Source organism: Dendrobates tinctorius, unplaced genomic scaffold (assembly GCF_039654945.1).
Source record: "Dendrobates tinctorius isolate UK_male_01 unplaced genomic scaffold, ASM3965494v1 ptg000081l, whole genome shotgun sequence".
NCBI lineage: Eukaryota > Metazoa > Chordata > Amphibia > Anura > Dendrobatidae > Dendrobates > Dendrobates tinctorius.
Window position 1 is genome coordinate 6,763,832 of NW_027361749.1, and position 24,940 is coordinate 6,788,771.

The window sequence follows — 24,940 nt, forward strand, 5'->3', positions numbered from 1 at the left end:
ATATCATTAGTGCTGTTATGGGGGCACAGCAGTGGCAGTGACTGTTATGGAGGCACCTGCTGTGTAAGATGAGATGCAGCACATCAGGTGCATTATGTCTGAATAGATGTAGTAATAATCGCATAATGTCAAGGAATGCTAATAGCAATAATGTCATAGAGTCATAGAATGACTTATTGTGCTTATATTTAATCATAACTGCCATCATTTGATTTCAGGAAATGCTAATTCTTCACAATTCAAACTGCAAAATATTGCAAATTATTTAATGTTTTGTCAATTACTCAACAATAGTCAGTGTTGTTCAGTCTATGGCAGGTGCTTAAACATTACCGGAAGGGCCTAGCTGAAGAGGACAAAACACAGCGTCCTTAAAAAGTAGAATACAGCCTTCAATTAATCCCATATAATTGACCTGTTCAGTTAAATACCGGAGTCACATGATATAAAACGAAGGTGGGTATTCCAGGGTGGATCATTTAATTAGGCGGGAGGGTGAGTTCTTTAGATACAATACTCTCAGGGCAAAGCTTGTATGACTGATAGCGACACACCCAATAAGCCAAGCTAACATGAGAAAAAGAAAAATCACACAGTAAATGCATTAGCTCAGCATTTTTGCAGCTACAAGAACCAGATTTACAGATTCAGCAAGAATCTGCCAGCATTGTCTTTTAGTTTCTCATGCACCTTTTCCATTTGTATGGGCTTGTAAAACAGTTTCCGATTTTACTGTTAAAAAAGAAGGATCCCTAAGTACACACTGTATTCATGATGATATTCCTAGGGTCCATCTGAATGTATACGCCAGGTAAGGCTCCAGCCCCCATATAGTCAGTATGCATATTCACATTATTTAACTGTGTAAAAAGCTGCAGTAAACATTTGGGTGTCTATGCAAGACAGGGGTTTCGAACACTATAGACAGCCATATTGAAAATTGGGCCAGTTGTGACCCCAAATTGCAGATGTGATTGGCTCGTTATACAGCTCCGTGTGCTCATGCACATAGCGGGCAGGGGTAGGGGGTCAGCATGGTGGCTCAGTGGTTAGCACTGCAGCCTTGCAGCACTGGGGTTCTGGGGTCAAATCTTACCAAGGACAACCGCAAGGGGTTTATATGTTCTCCCCATGTTTGCGTGGGTTTCCTTCGGATACTCTATTTCCTCACACGCTCAAAAGACATACTGATAGGGAATTTAGATTGTGAGCCCTAACGAGGGCAGTGATGATAATGTCTGTAAAGCATTGAGGAATATGATGGCGCTATAATGACAGTTCAAACTTAGTCCCGCCGCTCTGTGCTTCATGGCAGGGCCAGTCATTTCATTGCACATTGTATGAAGCCAGAGGAAGAGAGGGGTTTAGACTGAGGCAAAATAAGCAGGTGGGAAGGTGTATTTAAATGAATGGCCCTGCCTTGAAGCACTGAGCTGCGGGACTTAGTCTGAACAGTTATTGTAGAGTCACAAAAGGCAAATTGTTGCTGCCATTTTAAGGTCAGAGTATTGACCCCAAATGGATCTGGCCTAAGGATATATTTTTTTGAATGTCGCAAAAGTATGGTTTTTTTGAAGATTAAGCATAAATAATAATTTCTTATACAGTGTTTTTAATACCTCAGTAACCATTTTTTGGAGGGCGGTCTATAAGAAATCTGTAGATTCCTGAATATTTATATTTCTGCCTGAATATTTTTTTCATGTGACATGAAAGATTCTGCCAAGTCTTAGTTAACACATACAATTTTGCCAAGGCACCCTGCAGATTTTCAGATTTTCTCTGCTGCATCTGACCTGATCTGAAGATTTTCTCTGCTGCACTAAACTGACCATGTTATGTTTTTGCTTTGTTTGTTTTTTTTAAATTGTAATTTTTATTGAAATACATTTTTCAATTTTTACTGGAAAAGAAAAGATGATGTTTTTGCCATTTTAAATGTTTCACTATCATTTATAGGTTATTAACCAATCCTATTCTATAATAATACTCTAGTGACCATATTATGTTAAAGTTTTAAGCTGTACATTTTTTGTTCCACTATGCCATTCCAGTTGCACAGGTTTGTAGGCAAGTGAACTGGAACAAAGGACTGATGCAATATCTTTATATATAATTCTATCTATATTTTCTGTTCTGCCAAATAAAAGTCACTGAACCTTGTACCAAGTTCCTATCTGAACTTACGTGCTTTGATAAGAATACTGCGTTACTAAGTACAATCGAGGAGCGTGCTAGTCACTGCCAATTACTAAGTCCCACTGTGTTAGACCCTTCCAGTTTCCTAGTTCATAGGAAGTGATCAGGGTTAGTTTTACAAATGTTTGCTACAGTAGGACATAAAGTGGAGTTAAACTGAGAAAGTGTCCTCTTCAGTCCAAATGAAAAAGGGAGTGACCGATGGCAGACATCCAAGCTGAGCTTAAACAATAATTTGGAACGTCTGCTCTGAACACACCCAAAAGAAAACAGAAGCCGTGCTTCATGTTTGATGAGTGTTTAGTTTCCTTATACAGAGGACGTTTATATGTCAACATTTAAATTCATAATTCAGATTGCACTCCATATAATCTAGACAGGCAGAGGATTACAGGCATGATATAATTTGTTTTACATGTCATGAAGCACAGGGGTGTGACTAGGGCTGGGCAGGAGACAAAGGCGACCACAGCATAAAAGAGGTTGTTGTATGTAGGGCAGCATATCAACAAGATTAGGTGAAGAGGAGAAACAATAGAGACTTAATCATTTTAATTTGCAACAGGGACTGGGTGCATTTTGCATGGCCAACATTGTAATATGGAGGTGTGTTTCCGTTGAAGGGCGCAGTCAGACCGCTGCGATAATCGCATCGCAATGCTCAGACTAGCCAGCGATTCTCCTGACCCAAACATGTCAGCTGCACAAAAATACCATACATGCCGTCATGCTCTGGTCAGGAGAGCCGAAGACCAGTCCAATGATTGCAATGTGATCATCATCCGTGTTATGCAGCCGTTTGACTGTGCCCTAAGGCTACTTTCCCATGGCGGTACTTGGCTCAGAATTTTGCATAAATATTTCTAAGATTGAATTTAAGAGTGAACGAACTATAATGGATACACTGCATTTACCAGGAATAATAAAGGAAAAGCTTTTAAAATTGCTAAAAAATAAATGTACACAGTATATAATACATTATTTTCATAAGGCCAACAAAACACCCAGTGCCTACAATGAGGAAAACTATAAATTGTTTATTGTTACTAGGAAGTGGCGACATATCCATGTATCAGGGTGTGGATGACTTATGTGGTAAAAGCTAAAGCAATGTCCTTATCAATTTTCTTACCAAATTTGACAAGATTTACTTAGGTAAATTATTACTAGTTATACAATACTATAACAGCAATTATATAGATTACCTGGCACTGTCATTGCAACAAGACACAAAGTAATGTCTACTATGAGCAGAAAAAAATCACATTTACAAATATCCTACTTGCTCAAATGAATCACCTATCATTTCTGGAATAAAGAAAAATGGATGAACGCCAACTATGGACACAACTTAAGTAATCAATTTGTCCTGAAGGACATCTATAAATCTTGATAGACTTGCTGCTACAATTGTTTTTTTACAGTTCCACTTCATAAAGGTTAGGTTACTGTCACCAAACTTCTTTGTATTAGAGCATGATGGACACATACACTACCGTTCCAAAGTTTAGGGTCACCCAGACAATTTTGTGTTTTCCATGAAAACTCATACTTTTATTGATCAAATGAGTTGCCAAATGAATTGAAAATCTAGTCCAGACATTGACAAGGTTCGAAAAAAAGATTTTTATTTTAAATAATAATTTTCTCCTTCTAACTTTGCTTTCGTCAAAGAATGCTCCCTTTGCATCAGCTACAGCATTGCAGACCATTGGCATTCTAGCGGTTAATTTGCTGAGGTAATCTGGAGAAATTTCACCCCATGCTTCCAGTATCCCCTCCCACAAGTTGGTTTGACTTGATGGGCACTTTTTGCGTACCATACGGTCAAGCTGCTACTACAACAGCTCAATGGGGTTGAGATCTGGAGACTGCGCTGGCCACTCCATTACAGATAGAATACCAGCTTCCTGCTTCTTCCCTCTATAGTTCTTGCATAATTTGGAGGTGTGCTTTGGGTCATTGTCCTGTTGTAGGATGAAATTGGCTCTAATCAAGAGCTGTCCACAGGGTATGGCATGGAGAGATAGCCTTCCTTATTCAAAATCCCTTTTACCTTGTACAAATCTCTCACTTTACCAGCACCAAAGCAACCCCAGACCATCACATTACCTCCACCATGCTTGAAATGCTCCAGATTCTCAACTAGCTCAAAGGAAGGTCAGGTTTATAGTTTCTCTAATCAGCCAAACTGTTTTCAGCTGTACTAACATACTTGCACAAGGGTTTTCAAGGGTATTCTAACCATCCATTAGCCTTCTTACACAGTTAGCAAACACAAAGTACCATAAAACACTGGAGTGATGGTTGTTGGAAATGGGCCTCAAAACACCTATGAAAATATTACATTACAAACCAGACGTTTGCAGCTAGAATAGTCATTTACCAAATTAACAATGTATAGAGTGTTTTTCTGAATCATTTAATGTTAGCTTCATTGGGAAAATCTGTGCTTTTCTTTCAAAAATAAGGAAAATTTCTAAGTGAACCTAAACTTTGGAATGGTAGTGTATGACCTTCTACGGAGAAGTACGGAGATATACCCGGTCATCAAAGTATTTTCTTATACTGACAATGCAGAGATTTATCAAGTAAATGTGCCAAAATTCTGGTGCAACTTATGCTAAAAACTGTCTTTCACTATTTGCGCCACATTTATCATGTGTTGTCTGCTCCTTATTGGTGCGGCTTCTATTAAATGGTAATGGCTCAGAAGAAAAGGTGCGGCCTAACCTGCAAAACAATGTGCCAAAATCTGTGGTGAAATTCTGTCTCAAATATCTGTCACAAATTAACTAAAAAATGATGTAAGCTAAGACCAGATGGGGTAAAGATGTGTCAGACTTTTAAACAGTATGAACCACTATGACAAGTCGCAGTTTAAGACCATCTAGCTAAGTTTTCCCTGTCTAAGAGTTACACGAAATTGATAAATATACTCCAGTTAATGATGAGCAAGTATACTCGTTGCCCGAGTTTTCCCGAGCATGCTCGGGTGTCCTCCAAGTATTCTGACGTGCTCGGAGATTTAGTTTGTGTCGACGCAGCTGCATGCAGCTGCTTCGACAAAAAAAAATCTCCGAGCCAGCCAAAATACTTGGAGGACACTCGAGCATGCTCGGGAAAACCCGAGCAACAAGTATACTCGCTCATCACTAACTACAATCTATGAAAAAATATGAAAGCATATAGTAATAACAGTAGCAGTCATTGGGGTCATAGGAGAAGCCCAGCTCAGATTAACACATTCCATTTCCTATGTCTTCCACAATCAAAAGTTTAGACGTAACCTGAAAACCCACCTCTTCAGTAAAGCCTACAATCTGCAGTATCCCTGCTGCCATCTTATTACCACCTTAGCCGTTTCGACCCTCCTTCCCAACTATCCTTATAGATTTTAGGGTCCTCTCAATCTCTGTCCCGGTTTGGTCAACGTTAGGGTATGTGCAGTCTATGCCTTCTAAAGGCGAATTCCACCTGGAATCATTTTGAAAAAGCTCTTCAAAACTGCCACAAAAATGTAACATAATCCACGACAATGTAAAAAATGACATTGCTGTGCACATGTTCAATCTTTTGTTACCCCTTTTAACATCTTCAGGCTTCAGAAACTATGAAGCAATTAAAAGTAGTAATATGTTCCTTCTTTTTTATAATTGAAAGTATAGGGAAAAGCCAGCAGAGCTATTGCAAAAAACGACAACCCCCCATCAAAGCAGGAAAAAGACTGCTAGCTTCTTACTGAAGCTGCTTCGCCTAGGAAGACCTTGTCAGAATTAGAATGCCATGTTCATATAGCCTTAGCTCGTTTATTGTCCTTATAGTACATACTTATATTTATGTAAACTCTCATCACATATACAGCACCCTGAAACTAATGGAGCGTTAAAATAAATAAAATAAAAAAATAATAGTAATAATACTTCAACAGATAGTGTAAAGGAGATGCATAATGAAGACTTTCTGCTATAATACATAGTGGACAGGTAAGCTAATCCAGGCACTCCTGTCTCTTCCTAGGATGCAGTAGTGTCACATTTCCTTTATATTCCTGCATGACAAAATAACTCGACACATTTATTTGTCAATTTATTTTAACGTGTATAAATGTCTCAAATATATAAAACAAACCAATAAAGTAAATTCATCTGAAAGTTGTAAACCCCCCTACGTAGTGAAATGTGATTTAATGATGAGCCATTTAGCATTAAAAAAAAACAGCCCAACCTAGGGAAGCTCAAGAACTCGCCTTTGTTATATTTCTCTGCCTCCTACAGCTTTGCTAGAAACACTACCCAGATATTACAAAAGGTACTTAATCATCTCCTCATTTAGTTGATGACATGAAACACAATAGAAATATATAGAATATACAGGATGTGTATTGCCTATTCATTTGCTAAGCTGCATTACAACTCACGAATTAACAAGCACGGATAAACTATTGGTAGTTTGGTATGTTGCCATGACCTGTAAATGGATATATATACCTTTCAGATAATTAATTACCAAAAGTGTCGCAAAAATAATCAGATGGCACTTCCAAGAACATATGCACAACAAAGGGGCAGCAATTATACCACCACCATAATGAAAAGAACCATTAAAATATTAACATTTATTGCAAAGAATTAAAATTATATACAAAACATATAAAAAGGCCATATATCCATTGTTCACATAAACATACTCCAAAAGGGGGGAAAACAATAGCAGACAGGTATTGCAAACCAATATTAGAACAGATTTAGAAAATCATCACAAATAACTTATGCTCAAAAACGATCACGCATGAACTGCCATAAAAATATTTATATTTACACTGAAAAATGAGAAATAATACTCTATAATATTACTCTAATAATATAATACTCTATCTGTATTAACAAAACAGCCCAAGCGTGACCCAGTAATCCGAGAAATGATTCGGGCATCAAAGAGAAATAACCCGTTTATAAACAACATCCATGTCATAATGCATAGGTAACATTAACTTTAAATAGAGCTGCAAAATGTCCCCCCAGCACCCCAATGCACTTTCTGCCCTTCTGCTTCTTCTGGGGGCATACCCAACCAGATTAGGGGGGTATTTTTATACAAACGATGGGCTAATAGGCATGCTGAATGCATTAAAAAGTGATGTAATGCCTCTAGTCCAAGAAGGGAATCAATGGCGCATGTGCCCGTCATACTGCTCCGGAACTGAAAACAAACTCCATTACTAACCCCAGGGCTTGATGCCAGCTGACATTAGAAAGCTGACATCAACCCCATAAACCATTACCTCAATTGCCATCACACCAGGGCAATCGGGATGAACTGGGCTAAGTTGCAGAATTGGGCATCTCATGTGATGCGACTATTCTGGAACTGCTGTGGGATTGAACTTTCAGGCTGGGAAGTACCCAATAACCAGGGACCTTCCCAACCTGATAATATAAGCCCGCAGCTGTCTGCTTTACCTTGGCTGGTTATTTTTTTTTAATTATTTATTTAATAGGTTAATCAGTGTTTGGTAGCGTGTCCATTTTTACAATCAGTGTCTGGTAGAGTGTCCGTTTTTACCATCAGTGTCTGGTAGAGTGTCGATTTTTGCCATCAGTGTTTGGTATGGTATTCTTTTTAACCATCATTGCTTGGTAGTGTGTCCATTTTTACCATCAGTGTTTGGTATAGTATCCTTTTTTACTATCAGTGTTTGGTATAGTAACCTTATTTACCATCAGTGTTTGGTAGAGTGTCCATTTTTACCATCAGTGTTTGGTAGAGTGTCCGTTTTTATCATCAGTGTTTGGTAGAATGTCCGTTTTTACCATCAGTGTTTGGTAGAATGTCCGTTTTTACCATCAGTGTTTGGTAGAGTGTCCGTTTTTACCATCAGTGTCTGGTAGAGTGTCCGTTTTTGCCATCAGTGTCTGGTAGAGTGTCCGTTTTTACCATCAGTGTTTGGTAGAGTGTCCGTTTTTACCATCAGTGTTTGGTAGAGTGTCCGTTTTTACCATCAGTGTTTGGTAGAGTGTCCGTTTTTACCATCAGTGTTTGGTAGAGTGTCCGTTTTTACCATCAGTGTTTGGTAGAGTGTCCGTTTTTACCATCAGTGTTTGGTAGAATGTCCGTTTTTACCATCAGTGTTTGGTAGAGTGTCCGTTTTTGCCATCAGTGTTTGGTAGCGTGTCCATTTTTACCATCAGTGTCTGGTAGAGTGTCCGTTTTTACCATCAGTGTTTGGTAGAGTGTCCGTTTTTACCATCAGTGTTTGGTAGAATGTCCGTTTTTACCATCAGTGTTTGGTAGCGTGTCCATTTTTACCATCAGTTTTTCATCAGTGATTTTATTGTATGAAAAAATTGCAAAGCTTCTAAGTTATATTACACTACTAATCACAGACAAAAGACGGATTGCACACAGACCTTTGCTGTTCGTGGCTTTTACAAACCTAAAGACTTGCATGGGTAATTTTGATCCATGACTTTGATCAACAACAGACATGTCTTGGTGATTTTTTTTGCAAACATACAATCTGCAAAAAGGACATGTGAGTAGCACCATAGACTTTAACAGTTACGTGTTCTGCAAAATCATGGATAGAACTCATATATGTGATTGACGGAAGTTTGAAAGGGGTTTAAAGTGTATGAAGCTATATGAAGGTAATTTATATGTATAAATGGAATCCACACAACATTAAACTCTATTTATACGTCAGTATTTTTGAATTATAGTTTTTTTTTCTGTATGCTCCACCCCTGGTTTTGGCATACAGATTGATGAGAATTACTGACCAAACATTGCCGTGTGAACAAGACCTTAGGTTGGGTCCATATTGTAAGAGCTGTTGTGTGCTGGTCGGTGAAACTGATTTACCATAAATCGGCACATTTCTTCAGTGCATTTATCGGCCATTCAATTCTTACAGATTAAACTATTTTTTTTTTACATTTTTCACATATAAAAATAACACAGGTAATAACTGTATTATGGATCTGCACCATTTTGAGGTAAAATGCCCCCGATGTTTGGACTTGTAGCACACGAACATTTGTGTGAACTCAGCCTTACCATTTCACATTATATAACACAGAAGGAAATCCTACAGACATTGTAGTTGCTACTAGAAAGAAATGTAGAAACCAGTAGAATCTCCTGGGGCCCTTCCTCTAGACAACTCTGATTATAAATGAATCATCAGTGATATAGCGATGCTGACGTGCTAGAAAGGTGCGGTTAGATCAAGAAACTGATGCAAAACTAGTGACAAAACACCTCAGGTAAAAAAAAAAGCTGGGATCACACATCAACTTTCACCCAAAACTGTGTGAATTGTCAGTCACGATTCTGTGATGTAAATTAAGTATGACTGTGCATTACATTATATCTAGACCTGATAAGGTATTATTAAAGAAAGGTACTTACATTTCTTAATAATTATTCATAGGATTTGTTCCTCAGGACAAGTACGTAATAGAACAATCTAAATAGTGTTTTTACTTCTGCGGTAGTGTTCATTCAGTAGCGGTCCTAAGTGAATGTTCACACAGAGATTGTTTAAGACAGCAAAGTCTAGATCTGAATTTTGAAGGGTATTTTTTCCCCAACTTGCTTCTGCAACCCGTTTTCCATGTCAAGTTTGGTACGGAATGGATTCCTCGAGGAAACCTCATCAAAGAGGGTTGTGTTCATTAGATAAAATTCAAAAGAAACGTGAATTTTCCAATGTAAATAGGAAGCATTTCCAAACAGCACTTAAAGTGTTTTTTTCATGATGATTGTGTGAAATTACTCTGTGAATATATCCTAAGGGTTGTACAATAAAGTCCAATGAAGTATGGCAGTTGACAAAACACCTGTCACAATGTCAATGACATCTGGTAATTCTGTTTTTTGATTGAAGCACATATATAGTAATAAGTTATACAAATAGTTATAAGCATATATGAGCCTGAGCATTGCAGTCAGTATGCTGACCAAGAAATATGGCCACCTGAAACCAGGTTAGATGTGGTGAACAATGTTTCCTCTAAGGTTAAAAGGGTATTCCCACCTCCAAGATCCTATCTCAACATGTAGTACGTGTAATAATATTAATAGTTTGTAGTAGTAATAGTAGTAATTACCTCCAGTTAGAAATGTAGTACAGTTCTTCTGATTCGCTATGTCTCTTTCCTTATGTGCAAGCATTACAGGACCTTAGGTATCCATGGTTATGGCCACTGATATAGTGACAGTTAGCTAGTTGCTAATAGTCGTAACCATGGACACCTAAGGTCCCGCAATGAGGAGGAAAGAGACATAGTGAATCAGAAAAACTATGCTACATTTCACATTGGATGTATTTACAAATATTATTATTATTATTACACCTACTTCATATTGGGATAGGAACTTGTAGATAAGAGTACCCCTTTAAGTTCCCACGATCAGTTTTTGACACTGCGCACGTTTGCTGCACCAAAAACACAACGTACAGTTACAGCAAAGTGCATGAAATTCATAGAAATCTCATACCCACTGTGCTTTTCTTTAAAAGCAGTGTAAACTGGTCTGCAGTACGTTGTTGAAATCCAAAACAAGTCAATTTCTCTTGTGACCACGCGGAGGTACACGTCTGGATTTTCTCCATAGAATTGCTTTAGATGTGGAAAATACACGGGTAAAAAAAATAAATGAGTTGTATTGCATTTTCTTTGCAAAAACGCATCAAAAAGACATAAACTGCACATGACTGTATCAGTAAAGTTTCGTCAAACCCCAGGAAGTATAAAAAACAAAGCAGCTTAATTTAAAACATGACATAGCGCCTTAATTGTCATCCACATAGCATCAGCTTGTATAGATTAGCAATTATAATCATTTCACCTTGAAGCCTGTTTTCACCTTCCTGACCAGGCCAATTTTTTCAATTCTGACCAACGTCACTTTATGATGCCATAACTCTGGAGTGCTTCGACCAATCCCACTGATTCTGAGAAGTTTATTTCATGATACATTGTACTTTATGATGGTGGTACATTTAGGACAAAAAATTTTTGCGTTTGTGAAAATATCGGCATTTTGGCGAAAATGTAGCAATTTTAAGACTTTAAATTTTTATATCCTTAAACCAGTTTGTCATGCTGCACAAAATAATTTATAGATAACATTTGCATTACATCTGCATCACAGATAGTGGACACCATGTTGCGTTTGCCGAGCCCCTGATGTGACTAAAGAGTGGAAACCCCCCGCAAATGACCCTATTTTGGAAACTACTCAAGGAACTTCTCTAAAAGTGTAGAGTGCACCTTGAATGCTTCACAGAATTTTATACTGTTGAGTCGCGAAAATGAAAAAAATACATTTTTCCTCACAAACGTTCCTTTTGCCCCAAATTTTTCATTTATACACACAGCGTAGTGCAGAGATTGTCCACTGTCAAAGCTGCCTCACGCAGTGACTGGATCTAGTACTGCCGCACATGCGGTGAGAACTGTATTGCCGCAGCGCCTTACATGTATGGCAAATGTCGTGAAGAGGTTAGGCTGCAGTCCAAAGAAATACATCGAGTTCTGCACAATCATGTGAACTGCAGTTAGCAAAGTAAAGTCTGGCATGGTAAAAGTGATGCATTAAGATCCATTACAAATATAATAACAACACAAATAATGTACCTGCCAAAAGAAATGCTCGAAAAAGTATTTGGTTACTTTCCAGGAAAAACCTGAAGCTTTCCATTGTGTGACTCTTCCAGACTAGTTTACAGATGAGATGAAGCCCAATGATCAACATTTGTCTATGAAGTTTCTAATAGTAGAAAGAGTTTTGCTTTGTTTTTCCAAAAAGTCAAACTTGTCAATCTCTCCCATCCCATTGGACAGACTACAGGCTCCTCTAGTATTTCTAGTTATAAGTAAATAATAGTGAAGGTTCAACATTAAAACCACTTTAAAGACTCTATTTAAGTGCTTGTAAAAAGTACCATGAATTTCAGGCATCGTCCATATCTGTTTATTAGGTTTTTTTGTGGAGGTTTTTACTTTAGTACTGGGCACACAATGTCTTCTAACCCCTTTACCACCTGAGACATATCCATACATCCCTGTGACCTGGTATCTATTGGCTTGGGACTTATGAATATGTCCCGGTGATTTTGCCACCGGATGTCAGCAGATTCTGACAGCTGACACCCGGCACTCAGTGCCATGAGTGATCCCACACCACTCCTGGCACTTTAGCACCCTAAATGCTGTGATCGAACTTTATTGCAGCATTTTAGAAGCTAGCAGAGGGAAGAAACCCATCTGCCCTTGGATCGGAGACCCCACAATGTCCCGATAATCACCATGGAGACCCGATGTCATCATGACGACATACGGGTCAACAGAGACAGCAAGTTGCTTGATTATGCTCAGAGCATGAAGAAGCAACTTTGTCAGTGCAGCGCTGAGAGTTTGCATAGCACAGGGATGCTCCTGCATCTCTATGCTATACAAGCGAAAAATGAAAGTCCCATAGTGGGACAAAGTAAAAACAGTTTAAAAATAAATTTACATTTAAAAAAAAAAAATTTAAAAAAATAAAAAGAATAATTTAAAAAAATATATATTGTACCCATGAATAAATATTTTTATGAAAAAAACAATACAAATACACATATTTGGTATCGACGCATCCAGAATGACCCGACCTATGAAACTGTCCCACTAGTTAATCCCTATATTGAACCCCATAAAAAATAAATTAAAAAAAAGGCAAAAAACAAAGCTTTATGTCATGCCCTCAGCTGCGGGTCTGGTCTGTCATAGACAGGGAGATCTGTGCACATCACGCGGCGCTATGTGCTTCACCTGCTCTGTCCTTGCTGCGGGTCCGGTCTCCGCTGTGTTGGGAGAGCGGTGCCTATCACGCAGCTATACTGGTACTGCTCTCCCTCTCTGTGGTTCCAGATGATCGGCGGCTCCTTTCTCTGCTAGGAACCTGCATCCCCTTGGCAGGTCTCATGGAAAGGCTCTTAGGAGGCATGCACCGCTTCCTGCACATACTTAAAGCAGCAGGGCACCTGTTCTCTATTAGGGCTGCTGTACGGTGATGCTCTGTGCATAAAAGGCATCCTCCCCTTAAGGGAGGTGCCTGGAAAACGTGTTCATTCTGTAGGATCGTTGCCTCCGGCTCAGACCACACACTGCTATGCTCTGTGATTAGCAGACTGCTGCTTTGCATTTTACCAATACTTCTGTCTCCACAGAATTCTCTGCTGGTGATTCCCTGTCCTGGATCCCTCTGGACACTCCGGATCCCACTCCTGGCTGACCAAGTCTCCCCTCATGGAATCATCCAGATACCACTATCAGCTGGATCAGCCTTTCCGGGATTACATGGAGCATCCGGTATTCCCTACACCGACAGAGCCAGTATTCCACAGTCTCTTCTATCCGGTCTGTATGGGTCGTTCCTCTGGTCCGGGATTCACGGCATTTAGGACTCCTGGTATTATGACGGAGGAATCCTTGTATAGGGGTATACCTTGTATGGTGCTCCACTAGGTGGTACAGTGTCGTGATTCAGAGGGTTCTCCTCTCAGGCACTTTTTCCCTTTTGTTAAACTTTCTTTAATAAATATCTTTGGTTTTATGAAGCTCATTTTCCTGTCTCTTGAGTATCGAGTATATAGCTACGACTGCATCATCAGTGGTCTAGCGAGTTCACTATACATCATCACACCCTGTGGGCGTGACACTTTATCATCATACCGCCAAACAAAAAGTGGAATAAAACACAATCAAAAGACGTAAATAAATAAACATGGTACTGCTGAAAACGTCATCTTGTCCTACAAAATCCAAACCACATACAGCTCCATCAGCGGAAAAATAAAAAAGTTATAGCTCTCAGAATAAATTTTTTCATTCTGCCTCCCAAAGATTGCAATAAGACTCGGGGCACATTTGTCCTGCACTCTGCACTTGCACTGGGGTTTCCGTGTAAATCTCTGAAATACATGATTCAGAAGGAACCCTCCTCGGAAGATTCCCTACAATGAAGAAGATGGAGGAACTGCAGACGCCATAGGATCTGTGATCCTGCAGTGCCTGTCTTTTTAGGATTGCATAAAAGTGCCGTCAGCCACAGTTTTGTGCATTTCTGAAAAGGACACCGCTGAACAGAGGCCAGATGGAGTCCAGAGTAACTGTGCTGCCTCATAGTGAATTGTTGTTAGTTCATTTTCCCCTTCACCATTGAGGTCTGATGAACTCCCTCTTCTGGTGAAGGAAGGTAGTGGGGCTGATTACCAAGCACCTGTGCAGGATGATGATGACTGGGTGACTGGAATTGCTGACTGGATATAAGGCAGCCGACGCCCTTCTGCCTTGCTGGTGATCTCTCTGAGGGATTCTAGGAGACCAGTCTGTTTCCTGCTCCTCAAAAGCTAAGTTTTCAGCTCTGCTTTTTGCATTTGTGTTTTGGTTTTGTTTTGCCTTGTTTTTCTGGATTTCTGCCATTCCCTGCTGGGGTGAGCTGAATTCCTTTTTGCTCTGTCTTCAGAAAATACCTGAGTACTGACAAAGTCTTTTTGAAGCCTAGCGTCTTCAGGGCTCTTTTCCCTATCAGTCTGTTGGCTCTTGTGTTGATAGGGTTTTGGCGGATTGCAGACAGCAGCTTTTCTATCCTTTCCTATTTAGTTAGCTTGGGCCCCATCATTTGCTCAACCTATCTTTCTATCTGTGTGAATGTTTTTTCATCTTGCTTCACCGTCATTATATGTTTGGGGGCTGCCTATTGCTTTGGGGTCTGCTCTGTGGCAGTTTAGATTTCCCTTTCTCTCTTTAGGCTATTTAAGTTCTCTGGCTGTGATTGAGGGGTCTAGGGCACCGTAGAAACCCCCCACGGCTACTGCTAGTTGTTGTTGATAGGTTCAGGGGTCTGCAATCCGATAGCTGCCAACTTCTCTGGTTTTCTGGACTTAGCTAGTATTTCTGTTTTTGCCTCCTATGGTGACTCATTCATAACAGAATCACCAGCCATACCGCAGACCCTAGGGTACTCAATAGCAGGAAAGAATTGTAAAAAAAAAAAAAAAGTGTGTATACTCAGTCCTCTATATCTCTGAGGTCGTAGGGGGAATTTTTTTTTTCTCTCAATGGAGATAAAGCAATTGTCTGATCATGTGGAGCAGTTCACTGCGGAAGTGCGGGGATTTTCCACCTACCTTGCTTATTCACATGCTGCTGAACCAAAGATCCCTACTCCTGATGTGTTTTTTGGGGATCGGTCTAAATTTTTCAATTTCAAAAATAATTGTAAAATATTTTTTGCCTTGAAGCCTAACACATCAGGGAGCTCAGCGCAGCAGGTTAAAATTGTCATCTCTTTGCTGCGTGGCGATCCCCAGGATTGGGCGTTTTCTTTGAAACCAGATGATCCTATTCTGACTAATGTGAACGCATTTTTTCAAGCCTTGGGGTTGTTGTATGATGAACCTAATGCTATTGATCAGGCTGAAAAGATCCTGTTGGCATTGAGCCAGGGTCGAGATTCTGCAGAATTGTACTGTCAAAAATTCGGAAAGTGGGCGGTCCTTACTACCTGGAATGATAATGCCTTGGCAGCTCTCTTTCGGAAGGGTTTGTCAGAAGCCGTAAAAGATACTATGGTGGGATTTCCTGTTCCCTCTGGTCTTGACGATTCTATGTCATTAGCCATTCAGGTTGATCGGCATTTACGTGAACGCAGGACTGCACGAGAGGTGTTGCCACCTGTTGAACAAGTGTCTGAACCTATGCAATGTGATAGTTTTGTCCAGGGAGCAATGTCAGGAGTTCAGAAGGCGTAATAAGCTGTGTTTTTTTTGTGGAGATGCCTCGCATATTATTTCTGTCTGTCCTAAACAAGAGAAACGTTTTGCACACACGTTTTTTGTGGGTGGTGTTCAACCTAAGTTTCTTCTGGCAATTACTCTGATCTGCAACCTGTCCACATTTTCCGCCAAGGCTTTTGTGGATTCAGGAGCAGCCCTGAACCTAATGGACTTGGATTTTGCTAAACGTTGTGGATTTCCGATGACACCTCTGCGGACGCCTATCCCGTTGAGGGGCATTGATGCTACTCCTTTGGCGAAAAATAAACCTCAGTTTTGGACCCAGGTGGTAATGCGGGTCGCCCCAGACCATCAAGAAAATTGTAAATTCTTGGTGTTGCATAATTTGCATGATACCATTGTTCTGGGGTTTCCCTGGTTGCAAATTCACAATCCAGTTTTGGATTGGAAATCTGTGTCTGTGGTGAGTTGGGGATGTCGGTGTGCCCTTAGTGAGGCTCCGTTTTTTTCCACCTCTCCTCAGTCGCATGATGTTCCTGACTATTTGGCGGACTTTTATGATGTATTTAGTGAGAATGAGTCTGCGTCCTTGCCTCCTCATAGGAGTTATGACTGTGCTATTGAACTGAGCCCAGGGTGTAAATTTCCCAAGGGTCGGCTCTTCAATTTATCTGTAACCGAGCACGAGGCTATGCGATCCTATATTAAGGAGGAGTTGGAGAAGGGTCATATTAGACCATCCTCTTCACCCTTAGGTGCCGTTTTTTTTTTCGTGGCCAAAAAGGATGGTTCATTAAGGCCTTGTATTGATTATCGTGCCCTCAACATAATTACTATTAAATATCAGTATCCGTTACCCCTGATTTCGGATCTATTCTCCAGAGTTAAAGGTGCTTGCTGGTTTACCAATCTTGACCTCAGGGGGGTGTATAATCTTATCTGCATTAAGCATGGGGATGAATGGAAGACGGCGTTTAATACTCCGGAGGGACATTTTGAGTACCTGGTGATGCCTTTTGGGCTCACTAATGCCCCTTCTGTCTTCCAGTGCTTCATGAACGACATTTTCCAAGACTTTGCGGATAAATTTTTGATTATCTATCTGGATGATATTTTGATCTTCTCCAAGGATTGGGATTCTCATGTGGAACATGTTCGGACTGTGTTCCGGATCTTGAGGGAGAATTTCCTGCATGTCAAAGGATCGAAATGCCTTTTCGGGGAACAGAGGATTTCATTTTTGGGATTTATTTTGTCTCCGTCAACTATTGAAATGGACCTGGCCAAGGTACAGGCCATTTATGATTGGGTTCAGCCCACTTCTTTGAAGGCCCTCCAGAAGTTTTTGGGTTTTGCTAATTTATATCGGAAATTTATAGCAAAATTTTCTAGTATTGCCAAGCCATTGACTGATGATCTGACTAAGAAGGGTGCTGATGTGTTGAATTGGTCTCCGGAGGCTGTTTCTTCCTTTCAGGAGCTGAAGCGAAGATTCACTTCTGCCCCGGTTTTGCGGCAACCTGATGTCTCACTCCCGTTCCAGGTAGAGGTGGACGCTTCTGAGATTGGTGCAGGAGCTGTTTTGTCCCAGAAGGATCCTGTAACATCTAAAATGAATCCCTGTGCTTTCTTTTCCCGAAAGTTCTCTCCATCTGAATGTAACTATGATGTGGGGAATCGGGAACTGTTAGCCATGAAAAGGGCATTTGAGGAGTGGAGACATTGGTTGGAGGGAGCTAAACATCAAGTCGTGGTCCTCACTGACCACAAGAATTTGATTTACCTGGAGTCGGCCAAATGCTTGAACCCTAGACAGGCTAGGTGGGTCTTGTTTTTTACACGTTTTGATTTTGTGGTCTCTTTTCTTCCTGGCACTAAGAATGTCAAGGCTGACGCTCTCTCTAGGAGCTTCTTTGCTGATTCTCCTGTGGTGACCAAGCCTGCTACCATCTTAGGCGAAGGGGTAGTTCTTTCTGCCATCTCGCCCGATTTGAGACGTGCTCTGGAAGAGTTCCAGGAGGACAAATCTGAGTGTTGTCCCAGTGGAAAGTTGTATGTTCCTGACCAGTAGAAGAAGAGAGTGATGTCTGAAGTTCATTGCTCTGCATTGGCTGGTCATTCAGGTATTTTTGGTACTAGAGATCTGGTGAGTCGGTCTTTTTGGTGGCCCGCCTTGTCTCGTGATGTCAGGAATTTTGTGCAGTCCTGTGGAACTTGCTCCCTGTCTAAACCTTGTTCTCGCTCTAGTGGGTTGTTGATGCCTTTGCCGGTCCCCAGGAGGCCATGGACCCATATTTCAATGGATTTCATCTCTGATATGCCTGTCTCTCAGAGAATGACTGTTATTTGGATGATTTGTGATAGGTTCTCTAAGATGGTTCATCTTGTACCACTCCCTAAGTTGCCATCTTCCTCTGAGTTGGTTCCCCTGTTTTTGCAACAGGTGGTTCGCTTGCATGGGATTCCTGAGAACATTGTATCTGACAGAGGAGTTCAGTTTGTGTCTAGATTTTGGAGGACTTTCTGTTCCAAGCTGGGAATTCAGTTGTCCTTCTCCTCTGCTTTTCACCCTCAGACCAATGGGAAGACGGAGAGAACAAACCAGACATTGGAGTCGTATTTGAGATGTTTTATTTCCGCTGATCAGGATGATTGGGTTTCATTTTTGCCCTTGGCCGAATTTGCTTTAAATAATAGAGCTAGTTCTGCCACTTTGATGTCACCTTTTTTTTGTAACTTTGGGTTTCATCCTTGATTTTCTTCAGGGCAGATGGAGCCTTCGGCCTGCCCAGGTATTGACACTGTGGTGGAGAGAATGCACCAGATCTGGGACCAAGTGGTGGATAAGTTATCTCTCTCCCAGGAAAAGGCCCAGCGGTTTTCCAACCGACATAGGACCATTGGTCCCCAGTTTAAGGTTGGTGATATAGTTTGGTTATCATCAAAAACTATCGCTATGAAGGTGGCTTCTCCTAAGTTTAAGCCTAGATTTATTGGACCTTACAAGATTTTGGAGATTATTAATCCTGTCTCTTTTCGTTTGGCTCTTCCTTTCACATTTAAAATCCATAATGTGTTTCATAAGTCCTTGTTGAAGAGGTTTGTTGAACCAGTTGTTCCTGGGGTGGCACCTCCGGACCCTGTATTGGTTGAAGGTAACATGGAATATGAGGTAGAGAAGATACTGGATTCCCGTCTGGCTAGACGGAGACTCCAGTATTTGGTTAAGTGGAAGGGTTATGGTCAGGAGGATAATTCCTGGGTCTCTGCCTCTGATATTCATGCCAAAAGATTGGTGCGTGCCTTTCATCGGACTCATCCTGATCGCCCTGCTGGCATGGATGAGGGTTCGGTGACCCCTCCTCAAGGGGGAGGTACTGTTGTGAGTTCATTTTCCCCTTCTCCATTGAGGTCTGATGAACTCCCTCTTCTGGTGAAGGAAGGTAGTGAGGCTGATTACCAAGCACCTGTGCAGGATGATGATGACTGGGTGACTGGAATTGCTGACTGGATATAAGGCAGCTGATGCCCTTCTGCCTTGCTGGTGATCTCTCTGAGGGATTCTAGGAGACCAGTCTGTTTCCTGCTCCTCAAAAGCTAAGTTTTCTGCTCTGCTTTTTGCATTTGTGTTTTGGTTTTGTGTTGCCTTGTTTTTCTGGATTTCTGCCATTCCTTGCTGGGGTGAGCTGAATTCCTTTTTGCTCTGTCTTCAGAAAATACCTGGGTACTGATATATTCTTTTTGAAGCCTAGCGTCTTCAGGGCTTTTTTCCCTATCAGTCTGTTAGCTCTTGTGTTGATAGGGTTTTCGCGGATTGCAGACAGCAGCTTTTCTATCCTTTCCTATTTAGTTAGCTTGGGCCCCATCATTTGCTCAGCCTATCTTTCTATCTGTGTGAATGTTTTTTCATCTTGCTTCACCGTCATTATATGTTTGGGGGCTGCCTATTGCTTTGGGGTCTGCTCTGGGGCAGTTTAGATTTCCCTTTCTGTCTTTAGGCTATTTAGTTCTCCGGCTGTGATCGAGGGGTCTAGGGCGCCGTAGGAACCCCCCACGGCTACTGCTAGTTGTTGTTGATAGGTTCATGGGTCTGCAATCCGATAGCTGCCAACTTCTCTGGTTTTCTGGACTTAGCTAGTATTTCTGTTTTTGCCTCCTACGGTGACTCATCCATAACAGTGAATGGATCCTTCAGGGGTTTCATCTGAATCAAGTCACTCAGTGATTTAGATGGAAACCCTGATATAAGTACTCAGCATAGAGTGAGGGATAAATGTGATCCCAAATGTTATGTAAAATGTTCCTAACAAAAGCTTCAACTGAATCCGCAAAAAAAGCAAGTTCCCACTCAGGTCCGTCATCTGTTAAGGGAAATATAGGAGCTTCCACGTTGCTGGTAGCACAAAGGCTCTGGAAAATCGAAATGGCTCTTCGCCCCTCAAAAGAAATTCAGAAAATTCTGTGTTCCCAAAAACAAATGCCCCCTCCTTTCTAAGCCCCACAGTGTACCTAAACCACATACAGTTGAAACTAGAAGTTTTCATACACTATATAAAAAAGACACATATGCATGGTTTTCTCATTATCTGACATGAAATCAGAATAAACCTTTCCTATTTTAGGTCAATTAGGATTACCATAATTATTAGTATTTGCCATATGCCAGAATAATGAGAGAGAGAGAATGTTTTAAGGTATTTTTATTACTTAATGCAAAGTCAAAAGTTTACATACATTTCATTAGTATTTGTTAACATTACCCTTAGGCTGTGTGCACACGCTGCGGATTCCGCTGCGGATTAATCCGCACGGATTTTGCAAAAACCGCAGATAATCCGCAGGTCCAAAGACCTGCGGATTATCTGCGGTTTTGCCTGCGGTTTGGTCCTGCGGATTCACTATCTCCACAATGGTGGAGATAGGAACCCGCAGCGGTTTCCGCAGAAAGAATTGACATGCAATTCTTTCTGCGGATTCAAAACCGCAGCAAATCCGCGCGGTTTTTTCCGCAGCGTCGGCACAGCGTTTTTTGTTTTCCCATTCAAATGAATGGTACTGTACACCGCAGCTAAAACTGCTGCATGTCCGCAGCGGCCAAAACCGCTGCGGAAACGCAGCGGAATCCGCAGCGTGTGCACACAGCCTTAAACTGAATGACTTGGGTCAAATGTTTGGGATATCTTTCCACAAGCTTCTCACAATAGATGGACAGAATTTGGGCCTATTCCTCCTGACAAAACTGATGTAACTGATCCAGGTTTGTAGGTCGCCTTGCTCGCACCTGTCTTTTCAGCTTTGCCCATAAATTTTCAATAGGATTGAGATCAGGGCTTTGTGATGGCCACTCCAAAATATTGACTTTGTTATCCTTAAGCCACTTTGTTACCATTTTGGCAGTATGCTTTGGGTCATTGCCCATTTGAAAGATCCATTTCCACCCAAGCTTTAACTTACTGGTTGATGTCTTGAGATGTTGCTTCAGTATTGCCACATAATCTTCTTTTCTCATGATGCCATCTATTTTGGCAAGTGCACCAGTCCCTCCAGCAGTAAAACAACCCCACAACATAATGCTGCCAAAACCGTGTTTCACAGTTGGGATAGTGTTCTCTTCTCAGGCTTCCAAGCTTCTCCCTTTTTCCTCCAAACGTAACGATGGTCATTATGGCCAAAAAGTACAATTTTAGTTTCATCAGACCACAGGACATGTCTCCAGAAATTAAGATATTTGTTCCTGTGTGCATATGCAAACAATAATCTGGCTTTTTTATGTTTCTTTTGGAGTAATGGCTTCTTCCCAGCAGAGTGGTCTTTCAGCCCATGTTGATACAGTACTCATTTCACTGTGGATAGTGACACAATCTTACCAGCTTCCGCCTTCAACTTCACAAGGTCTTTTGCTTTTGTACTTGGATTCATATGCAAATGTCGGACCAAAGCACGTTCATCTCTGGGACACAGAACCCGTCTCCTTCCTGAGCGGTATGATGGCTGGACATTCCCATTTTGTTTGGACTTGCATATAATTGTTTGTACAAATGAACAAGGCACCTTCAGGTATCTTGAAATTGTATCCAAGGATGAGCAGACTTGTGCAAATCCACAATTCTCTTTCTGATATCTTGGCTGATTTCTTGAGTCTTTACCATGATGCTACACAAAGAAGTAGTGTGTTTCAGGTGTACATTAAAATACATCCAGAGATGTGGCTCTAATTCCCTCAGATTTTGCCAAAAAACTATCAGAAGCTTCCAAACACATGACATCATCATATGGGCACTCAAACAAAAGAGGAAGCACTCTGTAGCGTCATAGCATGCAAACATGAAAAATTATTTCCATTGCTGCATTAGAAATATGAAAAATTGAGAAAGCTTAGCTCATAAAATGGCGAATTTATGGCGAATAGCTGAGGAAGCAGCGGTAATGCATACATACAGTATATTTGACATAATGGACTTGATGTTGTTTCTAACATTGCAACAAACAAGACTTCTCCCATGCTTCCCCCATACTCTGAAACTCTCTACCCCAACTCATAAAACTCTCGCCTACCATAGAAACCTTCAAAAAGAACCTCTTCCAACAAGCCTACAACCTGCAGTGATCTTCAGTCTACTGAACCGCCGCACGACCAGCTCTACCCTCTCCTAGTATATCCTCACCCATCCCCTGTAGATTGTGAGCCCTTGCGGGCAGGGTCCTCTCACCTTTTGTACTTGTGTGTGCCTTGTTTTGCTCATGTTTATTGTACTTGTTTATATTTGCCCCTTTTCACATGTAAAGCGTCATGGAATATATGGCGTTATAAAAATGTATAATAATAATAACCTGGCACTCTCCAGCATACAAAGCCAGGTGCAGTTGTATCTAGATTGTGTCCTTTCTCAGGCAGATATCCTAAGCCCTATTGCCACTCACAGATTTATAGGTCAACAAATTGGACCAATGGCAAAAACTGTTCCAGTTTGTGTCCAGTCTCCAGTGTCATTTCAGAGAGGCTATTCAGTGTGACTGATGGATTTGACAAACCAAAGAAAACCAAGTTATCTTCCACAAGCTTGAAAAACCTAATATTTTCCAAAGCAAATCAACTCCTTGCCTGTCCCGTCCTAACTCTCTACTGTGCTGCTCCTGCTGCAACCAAAGCATAGCCATGCCAGTAACACATCTCCTAGCTGCCCACTGTGTTTTATACTTCTAGACAGTACTACTATTGCTGGGAAACTTACTCATGTTTTTGTACCCTCAAAAATCAGGTCTCAAAGTAGAGCTAGTTTTTGATCAGGCACGGTGACAACTTCTTCACACTCAAAGCAGTACACCTGTTTTCTCTTCAGGAAAAAGGGGATACAATTTGGACAACTTGATAAAAAAGTCTTTGTAGCTGCAACATAATTTTGCGATTAGCAAAGCAAATGCAGAACACAAAAATAGGGAAAATTTCTCAGTCTTAGTTGAGAGGCTATTAATTATTCACATTGAAAATAGAACAAAACCCGTTTTATCTCCCTAAACTAAAGGGATAATTTTTAGACAACTTATAAAACAGCTATAGCTTCTTCATTTAGCAAAGGGTAAAGGTATTTATACTCCCAAAACAGAGATAATTGTTGCACACGACCATGTTAAAATGCCATAGCTTCATCCATTTGCACGAATGGTGTCACCATCCATTTTTGGATCTGTGGCAGATTAAAACTTTTTTCCTTTCACGCCATCAGGGGTTATTTTCAGTTTTTGCCCCCGCTGGCCTGCTGGTGTAAATGTATTGCTGCTAGTTTTGCTGATGTGGGTGGTGACCACTTCCACCATCCTTAAAAGGTCACCTGATGCATCAGCTGACTGTTGGTGATACAGGTTTTTTTGGATACCAACCGTGGTGGAGACAAAAGCTTTCTGGTGTAGTTGTGCTGCAGCTGAATGCTGTGATCTGGTGCCTTACTCTGCTGCGCGGTGCATTGCAGCAGAGAAAGCTAAGTGTTGTATTTGTGTTCCCCATTCCCTGTGGTGTCTGTCTTACCTTACCTTGTGTTGTCTTAGTGCAGCGGTGGGACCAGTGTTCTCACTTGCCAGTTCCCTACTTAGGGATAAGAACAGGGCAAGTGAGAGTTTAGGTATCCTGGTCGGCGACGGGGTGAAAAAACCCATATAGGGACGTTAGTAAGAGCAGGGAACATCCTCAGGTGAGTGCAGGAGGTGTCCATTCTCCATTCCCTACCGACAGGGCCCACCATTGTTAAAGTTTTCCCTGGTGTTTCCTGGTCTGTTTTTTGTTTTGCCGTTTGGTGACCGACCAATTGGTGGGTCGTGCCATGCGAGGATAGTCACTTCGTGACAGACGGTTTATAAATAACAAAAGCAAAACATGCATCTGTGTCCCCCACACCCCACAAAAAAAGGGATAATTTTTGCACTGACTATACAATTTAAATAGCCAAATATTTACTCCACCCAATTTGCATAAAATTACAACAAAAACGTACTCCAGTCTCAGACCTAGAGTATACCAGTAACAGCTGAAAGATGCACTTGCACTTCTCTTAATAAACTTGCTGCTTCTTAGGGCCCCGTCACACATAGCGACGCACCAGCGATCCCAACAATGATATGACCTTGTCAGGATCGCTGGTGTGTTGGTACATGATTGCTGGTGAGCAGCCAAACAGGCAGCTTCACCAGCGATCAGCACCAGTGGCACGCGGGTAACAAGCGACGCACATGCACAAGCGCGCACGCGCGGCGCTTAGAAACCCGATGTTTACCTTGGTTACCAGCTCCCTGCACCAGCGCGCTGGTTTCTAACGTACACATCGGGTTTCTAAGCACCATGCGGCGCTTAGAAACCCAATGTTTACCTTGGTTACCAGGCTCTAGCTCGCTGATCGCTGGTCTCCCGCCTGCCACATGCAGCGATGCGTGCTGGCCAGCGGGAGACCAACAATCAAA

At 41.2% G+C, this 24,940-nt stretch overlaps 1 long non-coding RNA gene across 1 annotated transcript; it reads left to right on the top strand.

The window, feature by feature from the left end:
• Positions 1-475: 475 nt before the first annotated feature.
• LOC141096920 (uncharacterized) lies at positions 476-13,810 on the top strand. Its single transcript, XR_012233813.1, has 2 exons — positions 476-811; positions 13,421-13,810. It is a non-coding gene; the product is annotated as an uncharacterized lncRNA (long non-coding RNA).
• Positions 13,811-24,940: the final 11,130 nt, after the last annotated feature.